At 44.6% G+C, this 14,893-nt stretch overlaps 1 protein-coding gene across 1 annotated transcript in view; it reads right to left on the bottom strand.

The window, feature by feature from the left end:
- The window catches only part of tgfb2 (transforming growth factor, beta 2), a 121,948-nt gene that overhangs the window by 89,203 nt on the left and 17,852 nt on the right, over positions 1 to 14,893 (bottom strand). The window lies entirely within an intron of this gene.

Below are 14,893 nucleotides of genomic sequence, written 5' to 3'. Positions count from 1 at the left end.
GTTACAACCATGCATTATCCTTTTTGCTGTTGTGAAATGGTTTGAAATGAAATTCTTAGCACTAATTTCATGTTTTCTTCCAATCAGTCTTGCAATTTAATTCCATTTCCTTTTAGAAAAGTGGGAGTGTCTCTTCAGGACTTCATTACTTGGATGCAGACAAGGTTCCCTGTGAACCTAGTGTGACTCACCATCTGATTTGTGATGATCATTGCAGTATTTGAATTATTTAGACATTAAAATCCCCTGGTAATTTTCAAAATATACATGCATTAGAGATCTAAACAACTCCAGTAATAGAAGATTGTCTGTAAACATTTTTTAAAATCAGCTAGGGTGCGATTTAATGAGAAAAGTTCTAAGTGTCATATCGGGCGTGACTTCCTGGGTGCTTCCCGATGGCCAAGCCAGCGAGACCGTGGGCGGTATTTAACTGCACTTAGTACCGACAATAATCCCTCGCGAGCTTCATAGCAGAACTGGCTATCCCGTCAACTGATTCAATTGGCCGTCAGTTCAGGCGAAATGACCAGGAGGTCCGCTGTCCAATGTCGGAAGAAGCCTAATGAGCTCCACTGGGCTGCAAGGGTAAGTTAATACTGGCATGGCCCAGTCACTGCTCCCTGGCATCAGTCCCACCTGCCACCCCCTCTGATCTCCGGCACCCCCCACCTCCCCTCGTTGGTGCCTGGCACCTCTTACCCCACCCCCACAGCATATCACCGTGCTTGTGCCCCAGCACACCCTGCTGCCCATCAGCAAAACCTCTCCATGCCTCGGAGCGGTGCTCAGACCTGCAATAAACCCCTTCTGATGCATCAAGCATGTGGTTCACAATTCCCCCTCTGTCCCCGCAGGAGATGTTGGCCCACAACAGGCGGGAAATGTGCAGATGGGCTGTGGGGCTCAGGATATCAGAGTCCTCATCCTCTGTCAGGATTGGCCCTGGAGATCGTGGGGTTGGCAGAGGAGAGATCGGTCACTGACAGCAAAGTTTGCCTGTGCCGTAGAGGTGAGGATCCACGACCCCTTCACCCAGATGACCTGTCTCAAGTGAGTTGTTCATGTCAGACAAAATAATCCATCCCTCTCACTGACCACATGTTCATTCTCTCGCAGGATCTCCACCTGATACAGCCGGGCCATCCGGGGTGGTGTCCAAGGCTTGGCTCAGTCAGTGTTGACCATGGCTGAGGGCCTCAACATCATGTCCCAGTCACTGAGGGACATGTCCCAGATTCAGGTGGACATTGCCGGGGCACTGCAGAGCATGGCCCAGTCACTGAGTAGCATCGCTGAGGGTGTCAACACCTTGGTGCAGGCAATGGTGAGGTGCCAGGATTGGCAGAGCCTGATGATGGAGAGGCCTCTGGAGCCCACTACATCTACCTTTCCACCCCAAGGAGAACCCCAGGGCCCTATGGGCATCATCCAGGAGGAGGGAGTGCTGGAGGCTGACGCGGGGCCTGCCACCAAGGAGACAACGGCAGTCTCCACCTCACCTGAATCACCCCTCCTGACACTGGCGCATCTCAAAGTCAGCAGCCAGAACAGAGTGGCACTGTGATGCCAGTGATAGCAGTAAATCGGAAGGGGCTCTAGGCCCCCATGGTGACAAAAAAGATTATTATTATTAGTGTGTGTGCATGTGTTTATAATAATAATCTTTATTGTCACAAGTAGGCTTACATTAACACTGCAATGAAGTTACTGTGAAAAGCCCCTAGTCGCCACATTCCATGTTCGGGTACACAGAGGGAGAATTCAGAATGTCCAAATTATCTAACTGCACATCTTTCGGGAATTGTGGGAGGAAACCGGAGCACCTGAAGGAAACCTATGCAGACATGGGGAGAATGGGCAGACTCCGCACAGACAGTGACCCAAGCCGGGAATCAAACCTGGGACCCTGGAGCTATGAAGCAACAGTGCTAACCACTGTGCTACCATGCTGCCCCTATTAACTATTAACTGAGGACCAGATCAGGCTTGGTTATGATAGCTCTGACATTTAATAGTCCCTTAACACTCAATGAAAAATGTAATACATGAATAACAATCGTTTGGATACATTATTGAAATATGATTGTAATTCATGGAACTGCACACTGTAGCGAGCCAATGCCTTTTCAAGAGAAGGAGATAGGAGGAAATTGAGAATAAATACAACCCAGATTGTCTACTCTCCCTGCTGGTTGTTGAACTATTGCATGAACTAAGTTTGTGCAGTCTCAACCTACTTCCCAAAAGGTACACATGAACAGAGCTTGCCACACTTCAGCGTGGTGCAATACTAAATGTCCAGCTTCATTCAGAATCAAGAATGACGCAGCCTGCGACAAAGACATGTGCCACATTGATGCCATAGAGGGTGTTGCTCTGAGGATAATGTTAGAGTGAAGTAAGGGTAACTTTATCCTCATAAGATTACAATTAACTTTGAGATGAGGAAGGCCATCCTACCTATTTTAAGCCATCCATTCTGAATGACTATACTTTCCCAGTAGCTGTATCTAGCTAGTTCTCAAGTCATTCCAAGGTTTCCACTTCCACTCCTCTATCCAGAATCCCATTTCACGTTGTTAGTTACTTTTAATGGGTTTGAACCTATGCTCTATTCCCAGTTTATTTTAAAAGTATTCCAAAATAACCTTTCTAGTTCTCTCATCTATCTCCATAATATTCCCTTCCAAATGCCTCCCTTTAGGCTGGAAAGCTTCAATGTTGTCAGTCTTTCTTCATAGCTCAGGTCCCTGGGACTACAGCTAGTTGGCTCTTCTTTGCAATGCTTCCAGAATTAAATATCTTCCTCATTTGCCAGGACTGGTGACAGTACTCAAGATGCAATCTGACCAGAGCACTGTAGAGTTTGTTCATCGACTTCCTCCGATTTGTATTCTGCTGTCTTGGATATGACGTTGGATTCTCAGCTTGTCTTTTGTGATTTCTACTCTGCATTGTCTGTGCAAATTGAACACTCAATCAACTAATGCTCAGGTTTCTTTCAATTTCATCCTTAGCTACTTACATACAAATACATAAATCACCCATTTCCTCCCTGTGTGCAACATTTCATAGAGGCCTGCATTACATTTTATCCGTTTTTGCTCAATCTATGTGTATATTGTATTTAACTCACCCTGAGGTTTATAGGTTGCATCACTGATTTCACTACCCTTCTTATTTTGGTATTGTCTTGACATTTGACCAGCTTATAGTAGAACTTTTGAATTCTGAATTTCATAGATACAGCACTGGCCCCATTGCTGAGCCCTGGGTCTCTCGACTTAAATACTTACCTCAATAACCCCTTTAAAAATACTTAAACATTTCTACTCTTCATCCAATTTCTTATCCACACCCAGGTTTTGTACTAAATCCCCACTGCACAGAGTTTAATTATGTTGAGATTTATCAATCATCTTTTGGAATTCATAGGACTCATTTGAGGGTTATCACTTCTAAAATAAATCAAGGGGATCAATCAAGCAGGATCTTGCTCATGTAAAAACTATGTTCCCTGCTGTGAACTAGGTTAATTCTATGCAGATAATCCTCGGGTTTACTCCTGATAATTGTTCCATTGTTTTGCACAGAATTGAAATAGGATGAATAGGCTGCAATTCCCTGCATCTGCTTTGCCACTATTTTTGAAAATGCATATGTTTCCAATCTATTGATATCTTCAGTGTCCAATAAATCTCTCCTCATGATTATCGGTACCTTTCAGATCTTCTCTTTAGTCTCTCTCAACACTCTGACATAAATATCAACTTGTCCCTGGGGAACTATTTGTCTTAAGCCCTATCAGCTTGTCCAAAACATCCACATCCTTTATACTGAAAAGTCCTGAATTTTGCTTTGGCATTCTTTCTCTGAAGAGGCAATCTTATTCCAAGTTTTTCTTTAGATCTTTGTATCCAGAATTTTCACCCCGAGTTTAATGTATGAATTTGACTGAAAAATCATGGTTGCCAATTATACACTGATTGTGCTGTTGAACTTGCTATGCCTCCCGAAGCCAATTCCTGAGTAGGTAGCCTGTGCCAGCTTCAATATAACAGCTGGCACTGACAGAGTGCCCCAGAAATGCCATAACATCAGCCTATCTACTCACTGGAACAAATCTAATTCCAAGAATCAGTGTCTTATTTCACCTGCGTACTGCAAATCATTTTGCATCCTATCAATGCTCATGTACAGAGGTGCTCTACATTTTGGAGAAAACTGCGACACTTAGGTGAGGCAACAATTTTAATACACTTAATTTATAACTGGTAGTGTACCTGATCAGGCAGTACATGATGCACTGAGTGAGAAAAGCAGATAAATGGACCCTTCTCAGAAGTAAAAGTCACAAAATCCAACTTTCCAAATGTGGGATCATGTGCACAAAGGTGATCTGTGATTTTCTGAATCTTGAATCCATAGACTCCCTACAGTGGAGAAGGAGGCCATTCGGCGGCCCATCAAGTCTTCACTGACCCTCTGAAAGAGCACCCAACTAGGCCCAACACCACCCCCCCCCCCTCCACCGCCCCATCCCCGGATCCCCACCTAACCTGCACATCTTTGGACTACGGGAAAAAACGGAGCACCCGGAGGAAACTCACACAGACAAGGGGAGAACGTGCAAACCCACACAGAGAGTCATCCAAGGCCGGAATTGAACCCAGGTTCCTGGCACTGTGAGGTAGCAGTGCTAACCGCTGTGCCACCGCGCCGTAACTCTAAGTTAGAGTTAGGGAAATATATGAACCCATTGTATCATCATGTTATTTCAGTCTCTGAGTGATGTCCCATAATGAGTTGACAGTCAGCACATTGCCCAATGTAACTGAAGGGATAATGCACTGTAGCATACAATAGCAAATTACCAGTGTTATTGGATGAGTCTGCAATGCAATACTGTTCCGGGGGGGGGGGGGGGGGGGGGGGGGGCCTGGTTGCTGGAACTTTCTCCCCCCAAAAGCTACTAAGTCTAGGTCAATTGAAATTCTCAAAGCTGAGATCGAAAGAATTTTTCAGGAATATTTATGGCCGGATTGTATTAAGGGATAAGAAACAAATTGGGCTTGGGGTTAAAATGAAGTTGAGATATAGAAGAGCCATGACCTAATTGAATAACGGAACTGGGTTGAGGGACTGAATGCCCTACTCCTGTTCCTATATTCCAGTTTTACTCCATGGAGGGAATATAAGACTTGGATTGGAGTCATCCTTTACATTGATGGAATAATGTTTTGTCCTCCTGGCTGCAGATGCTGGTTAACCAGACAATGGGACCCCCAGCAGCAGCAATCTTTCAAATGTGGGCTTTGAAACGCTTCCACACAAATCTTGGCACTGCCTACATTCTGGATCGTTTTCCATAATCAACAGAGTCCAGGTGACCTCAGAAAAACTGGCCAATAAAAACAGCTGTAAGTGGCCAGGATAGCAAGTTTATCCAACCTCCATGAAATATGTTTTTGGATAAAGAGGTCACCATGACAACACCTTTGGCTGACAGATAGTTTGGCTTGTTTTTAAGTTTTTGTTTCCAATACAGCAGGACACCCACTTAACCCTTTCAGGACAGAACTTCAACATTCCTTACTAAATTAGCTCTTTTTTGCTTTAAACAATATTTTGTTATCGGAAATTTAGCAGATAATTAGAGTTTAGGCAGAACAGGAGTAAAAATTGAATACTTTCACTTGCAGCTGGATGGGAGAGAACTTTTGGTTTCCTGTCCCTCAGTCAGTGTTTGATCTTAACTCCAGTGTGCCCTGGAGGTAGTGGTTGAATGCTGGTTCTGAATTGTAAGGTTAGCGTCCAGTGGGATGTATGGGTCTGATGGATGTAAAGAACTCTCCATATCATAAGGGTAAGGGAAGTCCATTAAAGCCTCTCACCTTACAGGATGAATCACCATATAAGCTGGCATAAAGATAGTTCTGCGAGACCATTTGGGGCCTTTTGTGATTGTGAATCAGGCTGAAAATCCTTCCACAATTTTACACCATTCTCCGCAGAAAGGACATACAAGAGCAACATCTTTTAGTTAGATGAGCCACTAATTCATTCCACTTGGCAGTCAATAAAAGACAAAATATTAATTACATCATCAGATACAACATTATTAATTTCCATATTCTCAGGTTATGTTGATGTGCTTCTGAAACTCGTTGTAATACATGCGGGGCGAAACGTTAGCATTACATAGAAACATAGAATATAGGTGCAGGAGTGGGCCATTCTGCCCTTCGAGCCAGAACCACCATTCAATATGATCATGGCTGATCATGCAAATTTAGTTTCCCACTCCAGCTTTCTCTCCATACTCCTTGATCCCTTTAGCCGCAAGGGCCACATCCAGCTCCCTCTTGAATATGTCCAACGAACTGGCCCCAATACCTTTCTGTGGGAGAGAATTCCACAAGTTCACAACTCTGAGAGAAGAAATTCTTCCTCATCTCAGTCCTGAATGGCTTACCCCTTATTCTTAGCCTGTGACCCCTAGTTCTGGAAGTCCCCAACATCGGGAACATTCTTCCCACATCTAGCATGTCCAGTCCCATCAGGATTTTATATGTTTCTATGAGATGCCCTCTCATTCTTCTAAACTCCAGTGAGTACAAGCCCAGTCGATCCAGTCTTTCTTCATATGTCAGTCCTGCCATCCAGGGAATTAGTCTGGTGAATCTTCGCTGGACATCCTCAATAGCAAGAATGTCCTTCCTCAAGCGAGGAGACAAAAACTGCACACAATGCTCAAGGTGTGGCCTCACCAAGGCCCTGTATAACTGCAGCAAGACATCCCTGCTCCCATATTCAAATCCTCTCACTATGAAGGCCAACATGCCATTAGCTTTCCTCACCGCCTGCTGTACCTGCATGCCAACCTTCAGCGACTGTTCTACCATGACACCCAGATCACATTGCATTCTCTTTTCCTAAACTGCCTCCATTCAGATAATAATCTTCCTTCTTTTTTTGCCACCAAAGTGGATATCCTCACATTTACGCACATTATATTGTATTTGCCAAGTATTTGCCCACTCAGCCAGCCTGTCCAAGTCACCCAGCAGCTGCTTTGCATCCTTCTCACAGCACACACTGCCACCCAGCTTGGTGTCGTCTGCAAATTTGGAGAAATTGCATGCAATTCCTTTGTCCAAATCATTAATGTATATTGTGAACAGCTGTGGGCTGGGGTCCCAGCACTGAACCCTGCAGTACCCCACTCGACACTGCCTGCCACTCTGAAAAGGACCAGTTTATTCCCACTCTCTGCTTCCTGTTTGCCAACCAGTTCCACATCAATACATTACCCCCAATACCATGAGCTTTAATGTTGCTCACTAATCTCTTGTGTGGGACCTTGTCAAAAGCCTTTTGTAATTCCAGATACACAACATCCACTGGTTCACCCTTGTCCATTGGTCACATTCTCAAAAAGTTCCAGAAGATTTGTCAAGCCTGATTTCCCTTTAGTGAATCTATGCTGACTTAGACTGATCCGATCCCCGCTTTCCAAATGCTCAGTTATTTCATCCTTAAAAATTGACTCCAGCATTTTCTCCGCCACCAATGTCAGGCTAACTGGTCTATAATCCCATTTTCCCTCTCCCTCTTTTTTAAAAAGTGTGGTTACATTAGCTACCCTCCAATCCACTGGAACTCTTCCAGAGTCTATAGAATGCTGGAAAATGATCACCAATGTATCCACTATTTCTGGGGCCACTTTCTTAAGTGCTCTGGGATGCTGAGCCTCAGGCCCTGGGGTCTTATTGGAATTGATCCCATCAATTTCCCCAATACAATTTCCTGACTAACAAGGATTTCCTTCAGTTTCTCCTTCATGCTACACAATCTGTCCCCTTATATTTCAGGAAGGTTATTTGTGTCATCATAGATAAATGGAGATTTGTCTTCATTCACAGGTGAATTAGATAGATTTTTATCTGAATATGTTCGCATTTGCTTTGTGAGTAATTTGAGGCATGACATATGTTACGAGTAGCTTAGGAGGAACTTTTAATCTGTGACTCTCAATGTTTTCCACCATTACTGATATCCCTCACCTCTTGTCTGGTTCTGTAGCAGATTGAGTGATAAGAGATTAATTGTCATGATAAGTCAACATTTCCATTTTGCTGTATCGGAAGATAGAGAACCTTGTGGAGTGGTGTAACGGCAACAATCTCTCCTTCAACATCAGCAAAACTAAAGAGCTGGCATTGACTTCAGGAAGCAAAGTATCGTACATACCCCTGTCCGCATCAATAGTGCCGAGGTGGAATGGTTGACAGCTTCAAATTCCTAGATGTGCACATCACCAACAATCTGTTCTGGTCCACCCATTTCGACGCTACACCAAGAAAGCACAATAGCACCTATACTTCCTCAGGAAACTAAGTAAATTCGGCATGTCCGCACTGACTCTTACAACTTTTACAGATGACCATAGAAAGCATCCTATTTGGCTGCATCACAGCTTGGTATGGCAACTGCTCGGCCCAAGACAGTAAGAAACTAGAGAGTCGTAAACACAGCCCAGTTTATCACGCAAATCCGCCTCCCACCATTGACTCTGTCCACACCGCCCGCTGCCTTGGGAAAGTTGGCAGCATAATCAAAGACCACTCCCACCCGGGTTATTTTCTCTTCCAACTTCTTCCATCGGGCAGAAGATACAAATGTCTCAGAACACGCACTAACAGGTTCAAAAACAGCTTCTTCTCTGCTGTTACCAGACTCCTGGAATGACCCTCTTATGGACTGAACTGATCTCTTCACACATCTTCTTTACTGAGTAGCACTACACTCCACAGGCTCACCCAATGCCTGTGCCTATGTATTTACATTATGTATTTATGCATGTCCTATGTTTTTTCATGTATGGAACGATATGTCTGGACTGTATGCAGAACTATACTTTTCACTGTACACTGGTACATGTGACAATAAATCAAATTCAAATTACATTTTTGGACAACTATTGAGATGGTAGAATGTGAACTAGATGGATCTCAGTCTTTTACATTCAGTATTTCCTATGTTTTAATGTTTTGATTTGTCACAAACATCAGATTTATTCCCACATGATTAGCACATTGGTTATCTTTGCAATTACCTTTTTTAAAGTAATGTCTGGCAACTAATCGGGGCTTCTAATATGGTGAAATTTAGCAGCCATGGTATTATTTTGGGCCTGCCTGTCTGCTGGTAAATTCAATCTCTACTTTGGAATTGTGAGTTTTATCCCGATTTATTTTATCAGGAAAAACAGAAAGTTGCAATTTCATGTTTGTTTTCGATGTGGCGCACAAAATATTGCATTCACTTTTAAAGGGTTAAAGAAAGTTTGCTGCCATGTGTGGTGTGTTGTTACTCCAATGTGCTGCATCACATGGTGGAGGACATTGGTACTGTATTATGCAGTGTTCCATGGCTTATGTGCCGAGTTTCAAACATAGTCATGCTCCAAAGAGTAGCAAAACCAGGCATTGAATTGGGAGAATAATTGAAGAGGAAAATCATGCCAAGTTACCACATGCACTCAACCAATGTTAAGCATCAGAGGGGTTGCAGGTAATTTTTAAAATGTGTTCATGGTATATGTGTGTCGCTGGCTTGGTGATCCCTATGGATCTGGAGTCACATGTGGGCCAGATCAGTTAAGAATGACAGATTTCCTTCCCTAAAGGGTTTTTATGACAATCAACAATGGTTTCATGGTTATCTTTAGACTTTTAATTTCAGATTATTTTATTGAATTAAAATGTCACCATCTGCCATGGCAGGATTTGAACCCGATCCCCAGATGATGGCTCTGGGTCTCTGGATTACTAGTCCAGTAATAATACCACTTTGCCACTGCCTCCCATATGAAAGGAGTGAAGTAGGACACCAGGGTAGACATCCTTTAAAAATATCTAAAAAGCCTATATCATTCCTGTTGTACTAAATATCCACAGCCACAGTTACACGTCCTTTTCTGTTATCACGTACTCTATGAATCAAAGCTATTAAATATTAGAACTACAGAACTTTATTGTTTATTTATCTTTTCAAAGATTTGTGGATTGCTTCAATCAACAATTAGGGCGGGATTTTCCTGCCAATCCTGCCAGCGGGATCTTATGGTCCCAATGACGTTGGCCCTACCCAGCTCTCCCCGGACGGGTCTCCTGGCAGTGGAGGGTGCGAACAACGGGAAGCCCCCTTCACAGAGGCGGGGCCGGATTATACATCTGCCAGCCAATGGGGGGCCACCTTCAACACCACAAAATACTCCGGCGGGGGGGTGGATCCGGTGGGATTTTCCAGCCCGGCTGATGTCAAGGAAATTTGAATATCTTGGTGCACTTCCTGTCGCAACTGGGCTCTAAAATGAAGAGGACTGCTTCCTGCTGCCAATTTGACTGGCTGGAATTTTTTTTGTTGCAGAAATCGTAAATAAGACTGGAGGGGGAGTGTAGAAAATTGCACGGCATGTATTTTGGAAAACTGCACTTAAAAATATTAGTTTTCATTCACTTTTCTCATAAAATCATGCAAGCTTTTCTTTTTCTTTATGGCTGCCGTAAAGAGTGGAATTAATTTGCAATTCCTGCTGTTCGAGAAATTAAACACTTTGAAATAATCGCAAAAGTAAATTCCTTGTGGTGCCGTGTGTTTATAGTTGAACTGCCCTTGGTGAAGGGATTGATTCCCCTTAATCCAGAAACTGCACCTGAAGTGCCTGTATTGCCTCGCCTTAAGTGCGGTGGTAGTGGGATGGTCGGCTGTTTTCTACACTGCTCAGGTATCTATTCCGGGCAGGCGGGCGAGTAGTTGATCTGCTATCGCCAGTTTCCATGCAACATTGAATATGAAAAATCACCCCTCTGTGTTTTAAATACAAAGTATTGGTTGTTAAACAACTCACCACTGTTACCAATCACAAGGATTGCTCAGAACCCAGAGCTGCTTTGTATGCAGTGAATAGAAGCAGTTTCCTGAAGCTGGACTCAGGTAAATCATTTCCTTACCGCAAAGGTTTCTACTGCTTTCCAGGAAAACTCACTCCACAGGAATTGACTTCCCTTGCGGTACATTTCCAGTAACATGGAGGAAACATTGGCCAGGGAATTTCTCGAACTTGCTCCTGCTCTACTTTTTCAGGAATCTGGCATAACGGGACGTACGCCACATTTCTGGAAAAAAAATCTATGGAAGGTTGTGGAGGCTTTGGAGAGAGTGCAGAGGAGGTTTCAGGATGTTGTCTGGTCTGGAAGGTGTTAGCTCTGCGGAGAGGCTGAATAGACTTGGACTGTTTTCATTGGAACGACGGAGGCTGAGGGGTGACCTGATAGATGTCTACAAGATTATGAGGGGCATGGATAGAGTGGATGGGCAGGCACTCTTTCCCAGGGTGGAGGGGTCAGTCACTAGGGGGCATAGATTTAAGGTCCGTGGGCAAAGTTTAGAGGACATGTACGAGGCAGGGTTTTTACACAGAGGGTGGTGAGTGCCTGGAACGCGCTGCCAGGGAAGGTTGTGGAAGAAGATACATTCGCAGCGTTCAAAAGGCACCTTGACAAACACATGGATAGGATCGGTATAGAGGGATACAGCACTAGGAAGTGCTGAGGTCTCATGCCTGGTACAGGCTTGGAGGGCCGAAGGCCCTGTTCCTCTGCTGTATTGTTCTTTGTTCTTTGAAACACAAGAACAGCTCCAACGAACTTCCTGGTCTCTGGAACCATTTTATACCATTAGCTCCTGTATACTGGTGGATTGTCAAAAATGTTGCCGCTGTTAAAACAGTTCCTAGCATGAAAATTGCCAGCACAAAACTGCCCAATACTAATTAGCACATATTCACAATCCTATGTAGAGAGGCCTCAGGATGTTGGATGTGGGTAATCAAAATAATGTATCAATGGTTCAATTCAGATGACCTAAATGGTGGACCTAAAGTGCCTCATTAGGCCAGAGCAGAAACAGCTTCACTCTCCATCTAACCATGCTGTACCTGGCTTCTGAATGCTCCGAACTGACACCTGGTTGGAACCTGGGATCAGAGGCCTGTGGGCATCAAAGATAGTGCTGCTGACATGGGTGCCAGTTCTTCAGCTCCATCCTTCCCCCAGGATTTTCACAAAGGTGAATAGGTGGCGGTGGCAGTGGAGGTGGGGGATGGTAACGGGAGGGTGGTTGTGGTTGGCAACAGAGCCACCTGCATGCTGATTTTTCAACTGGCCTCCAGGCAGTGGATAGTCCAGTCTAACTTACAGACAAAAGCAGGCGACTGCTGGAGGCAGCATTCCAGACAGACCCAAAGGCCCTCTCTGCCTGCCTGGGTAAAGCAGCAGCCGCAGTCCGGCCTATGGAAGGACTCCCCACCATCTCTCACAGAGGTGGCCAAGCTTCAAAAGCCATTTTTTAGTTCAAATATAAAAAATGCCCATCTTTCCGGCAACTCCTGCAATCAAACCAGTGCCAAACATAGTGTCTTGCGTATCTTTGGGCTCAAGCAGGAAGATCGAGAAGGGCCCCCAGGCATCCAGGCAGCCCAAGGTCTCCATATTACACAGGTTTAGGAGCAGCACGGTGGCGCAGTGGTTAGCTGCCTCACGGCGCTGAGGTCCCAGGTTCGATCCTGGCTCTGGGTCACTGTCCGTGTGGAGTTTGCACATTCTCCCCGTGTTTGGTTGGGTTTCACCCCCACAACCCAAAGATGTGCAGGGTAGGTGGATTGGCCATGCTAAATTGCCCCTTAAGTTGAAAATGAATTGGGTACTCTAAATTTAATTTAAAAAAAGAAAACTGAGACCCATGGAGGGGAAAAGAAAACACATATTACACAGGTTTGTGTCTGAGAGAGGACACTCCAGTTCCGTTGCTGAATGTTAACACAACATGGGAGACAGCAGCTACGAATGATAAACCCAAATCCATTGGCATAAAACCAGGTGCTACAGGGTCTCCAATAGTAAGAGGGAACATCGTATTCCACTGGTCAGCCAATGTCCACCTTAGGATAGGCAATCTTGACGAGAACATTACGGAGCTGCCACAGTCCATCTGCTTCACTGGGTGCTTGGAATGTCAAGTCTCTGCACAACAGGCGGACGGAATCCATTACACCAGGCAAACAAACAAAAAGAAAGAAGATGCCAATTCTTTGGCAAGCTGGAACGTCAGGACCTTGCGTGCACGATTAACAGATGAAGTGCAGCTGGTCGATAATGCACACAGGACAGCTGGGATCAACATGAAGCTTGGTAGGCTGAACATTGACACAGCCTCCCTACAGGAGAAAATCATTACTCGGACATCTGTCAGGGGGAGAGCTCAGAGGAACCTCGTGAGCAAGGTGTAGACTTCTCTGTAAGAAACCTATTATCCTCGACAAATGGCTCAACCAGAGCCAGTTAACCATATGACTATCTCTGCTCTTACACTATACTCCAGTGCAGAAGCGCAGATCTATAAGACTGCTATCAACAGAATCCCTAGCTCAGAACATCTTCAGCTGCTAAGTGATTTCAGCACAAGAGTGGTCATGAACTATGAGGCATAGCCCTCCTGCCTCATACATCATGGCTTGGGAAAGATAAATGAGAATGGGCAGAGAGTGCTTGTGCTTTCCTGCTACCATGAGATTTGTGTAACTAATGCCTTCTTTCAGAACAAACCATATCAGAAGGTGTCCTGAAGACATCCAAGATCAGGGCATTGGCACTAGTTGGAACTGATCATCACCAGACGTGACTCTCTAAAGAACATCCAGAACACATACAGCTACCACATTGCTGACTATGATGCAGATCACTCCCTGGTGTGCACCAGCGCTAGAATGCAAACTTTGAGTTTTTTCATTCACAGCTGAAATGCTGTCCTTATATCAACGTCAGCCATACTTCCTACCCAGATAAAAAACAACTGTTCCTTCTCTAGGTTGAACAGGTGCTCTCCAGCATTCCCACAGAGTGCTGAAGCAAAATGGAACATACTTTGAGGCACCTACAATACTGCACGCTCAACATGTAAGAAGCAAGGGAGGAAAAGTGCTGACTGGTTCGAGGCTGAAGTCACTGTTGTGGAACCTGTCATTGAAGCCAGGCGGTCCACTCTTATTAATTGCAAGAGGGACTCTGAATGCACTAAGCCGCTTGAAGTCAAATCCAACAGACTGCTAGGCCGTACGCCAATGACTACTGGTTACAACTTTGCCAGAATATCCAGATGTCCATCAACACATGGAGTGCTCGGGGCATGTATGAAGGGATCAAACAGACAACAGGTCTACCAACAAAGAAAAACAGCTCTATTGAAAACAAAGGTAGGGGAGGCCATCGCTGACTGCAATAAACAGTTGGAGAGATGGGTGAAACATTACCTTGAGTTGCACTCTAGAGACAACGCTGTCTATGAGGAAGCTCGAGATACCATAGAAAGATGCTCATGATGACAGAGCTGAATATTGAACCCACAGCTGCCTAGCTTAGCAAAGTCATTGACTCGCTTGCCATGGACTAAGCTCCAGGTGTTAATGCTTTAACTGCCTGAGCTCATCAAGTATTGGAAACTGACATTCCTGTAGCATTTGCACAAATGTCTCTGTTCGAGGGAGGGAGTTGTGCCACAGGATATGTGCAATGCAAAGATTTTGACTATATACAAGAACAAGGGTGACCACAGTGATTTTAACAACTATTCAAGCATGCTGAGTATCATGGGAAAGGTATTGGCTCATTTTTCCCTTGTCAGACTGTAGATCCTGGTTGAATGTATCTATCCTCAATCCCAGTGTAGTTTCAGAACGGGAAGATCAACAATGGCATGATTTTCTCAGTTCGGCAACTGCAAATGAACTGCCGTGAACAAAGGAGACCTCAAAAATTGCCTTCTTCGA

Source organism: Scyliorhinus torazame, chromosome 1 (genome assembly GCF_047496885.1).
Source record: "Scyliorhinus torazame isolate Kashiwa2021f chromosome 1, sScyTor2.1, whole genome shotgun sequence".
Taxonomy (NCBI): Eukaryota; Metazoa; Chordata; class Chondrichthyes; order Carcharhiniformes; family Scyliorhinidae; genus Scyliorhinus; species Scyliorhinus torazame.
Note: the sequence above shows the minus strand (reverse complement) of the source record. Positions and strands in the feature narration are given on the sequence as shown.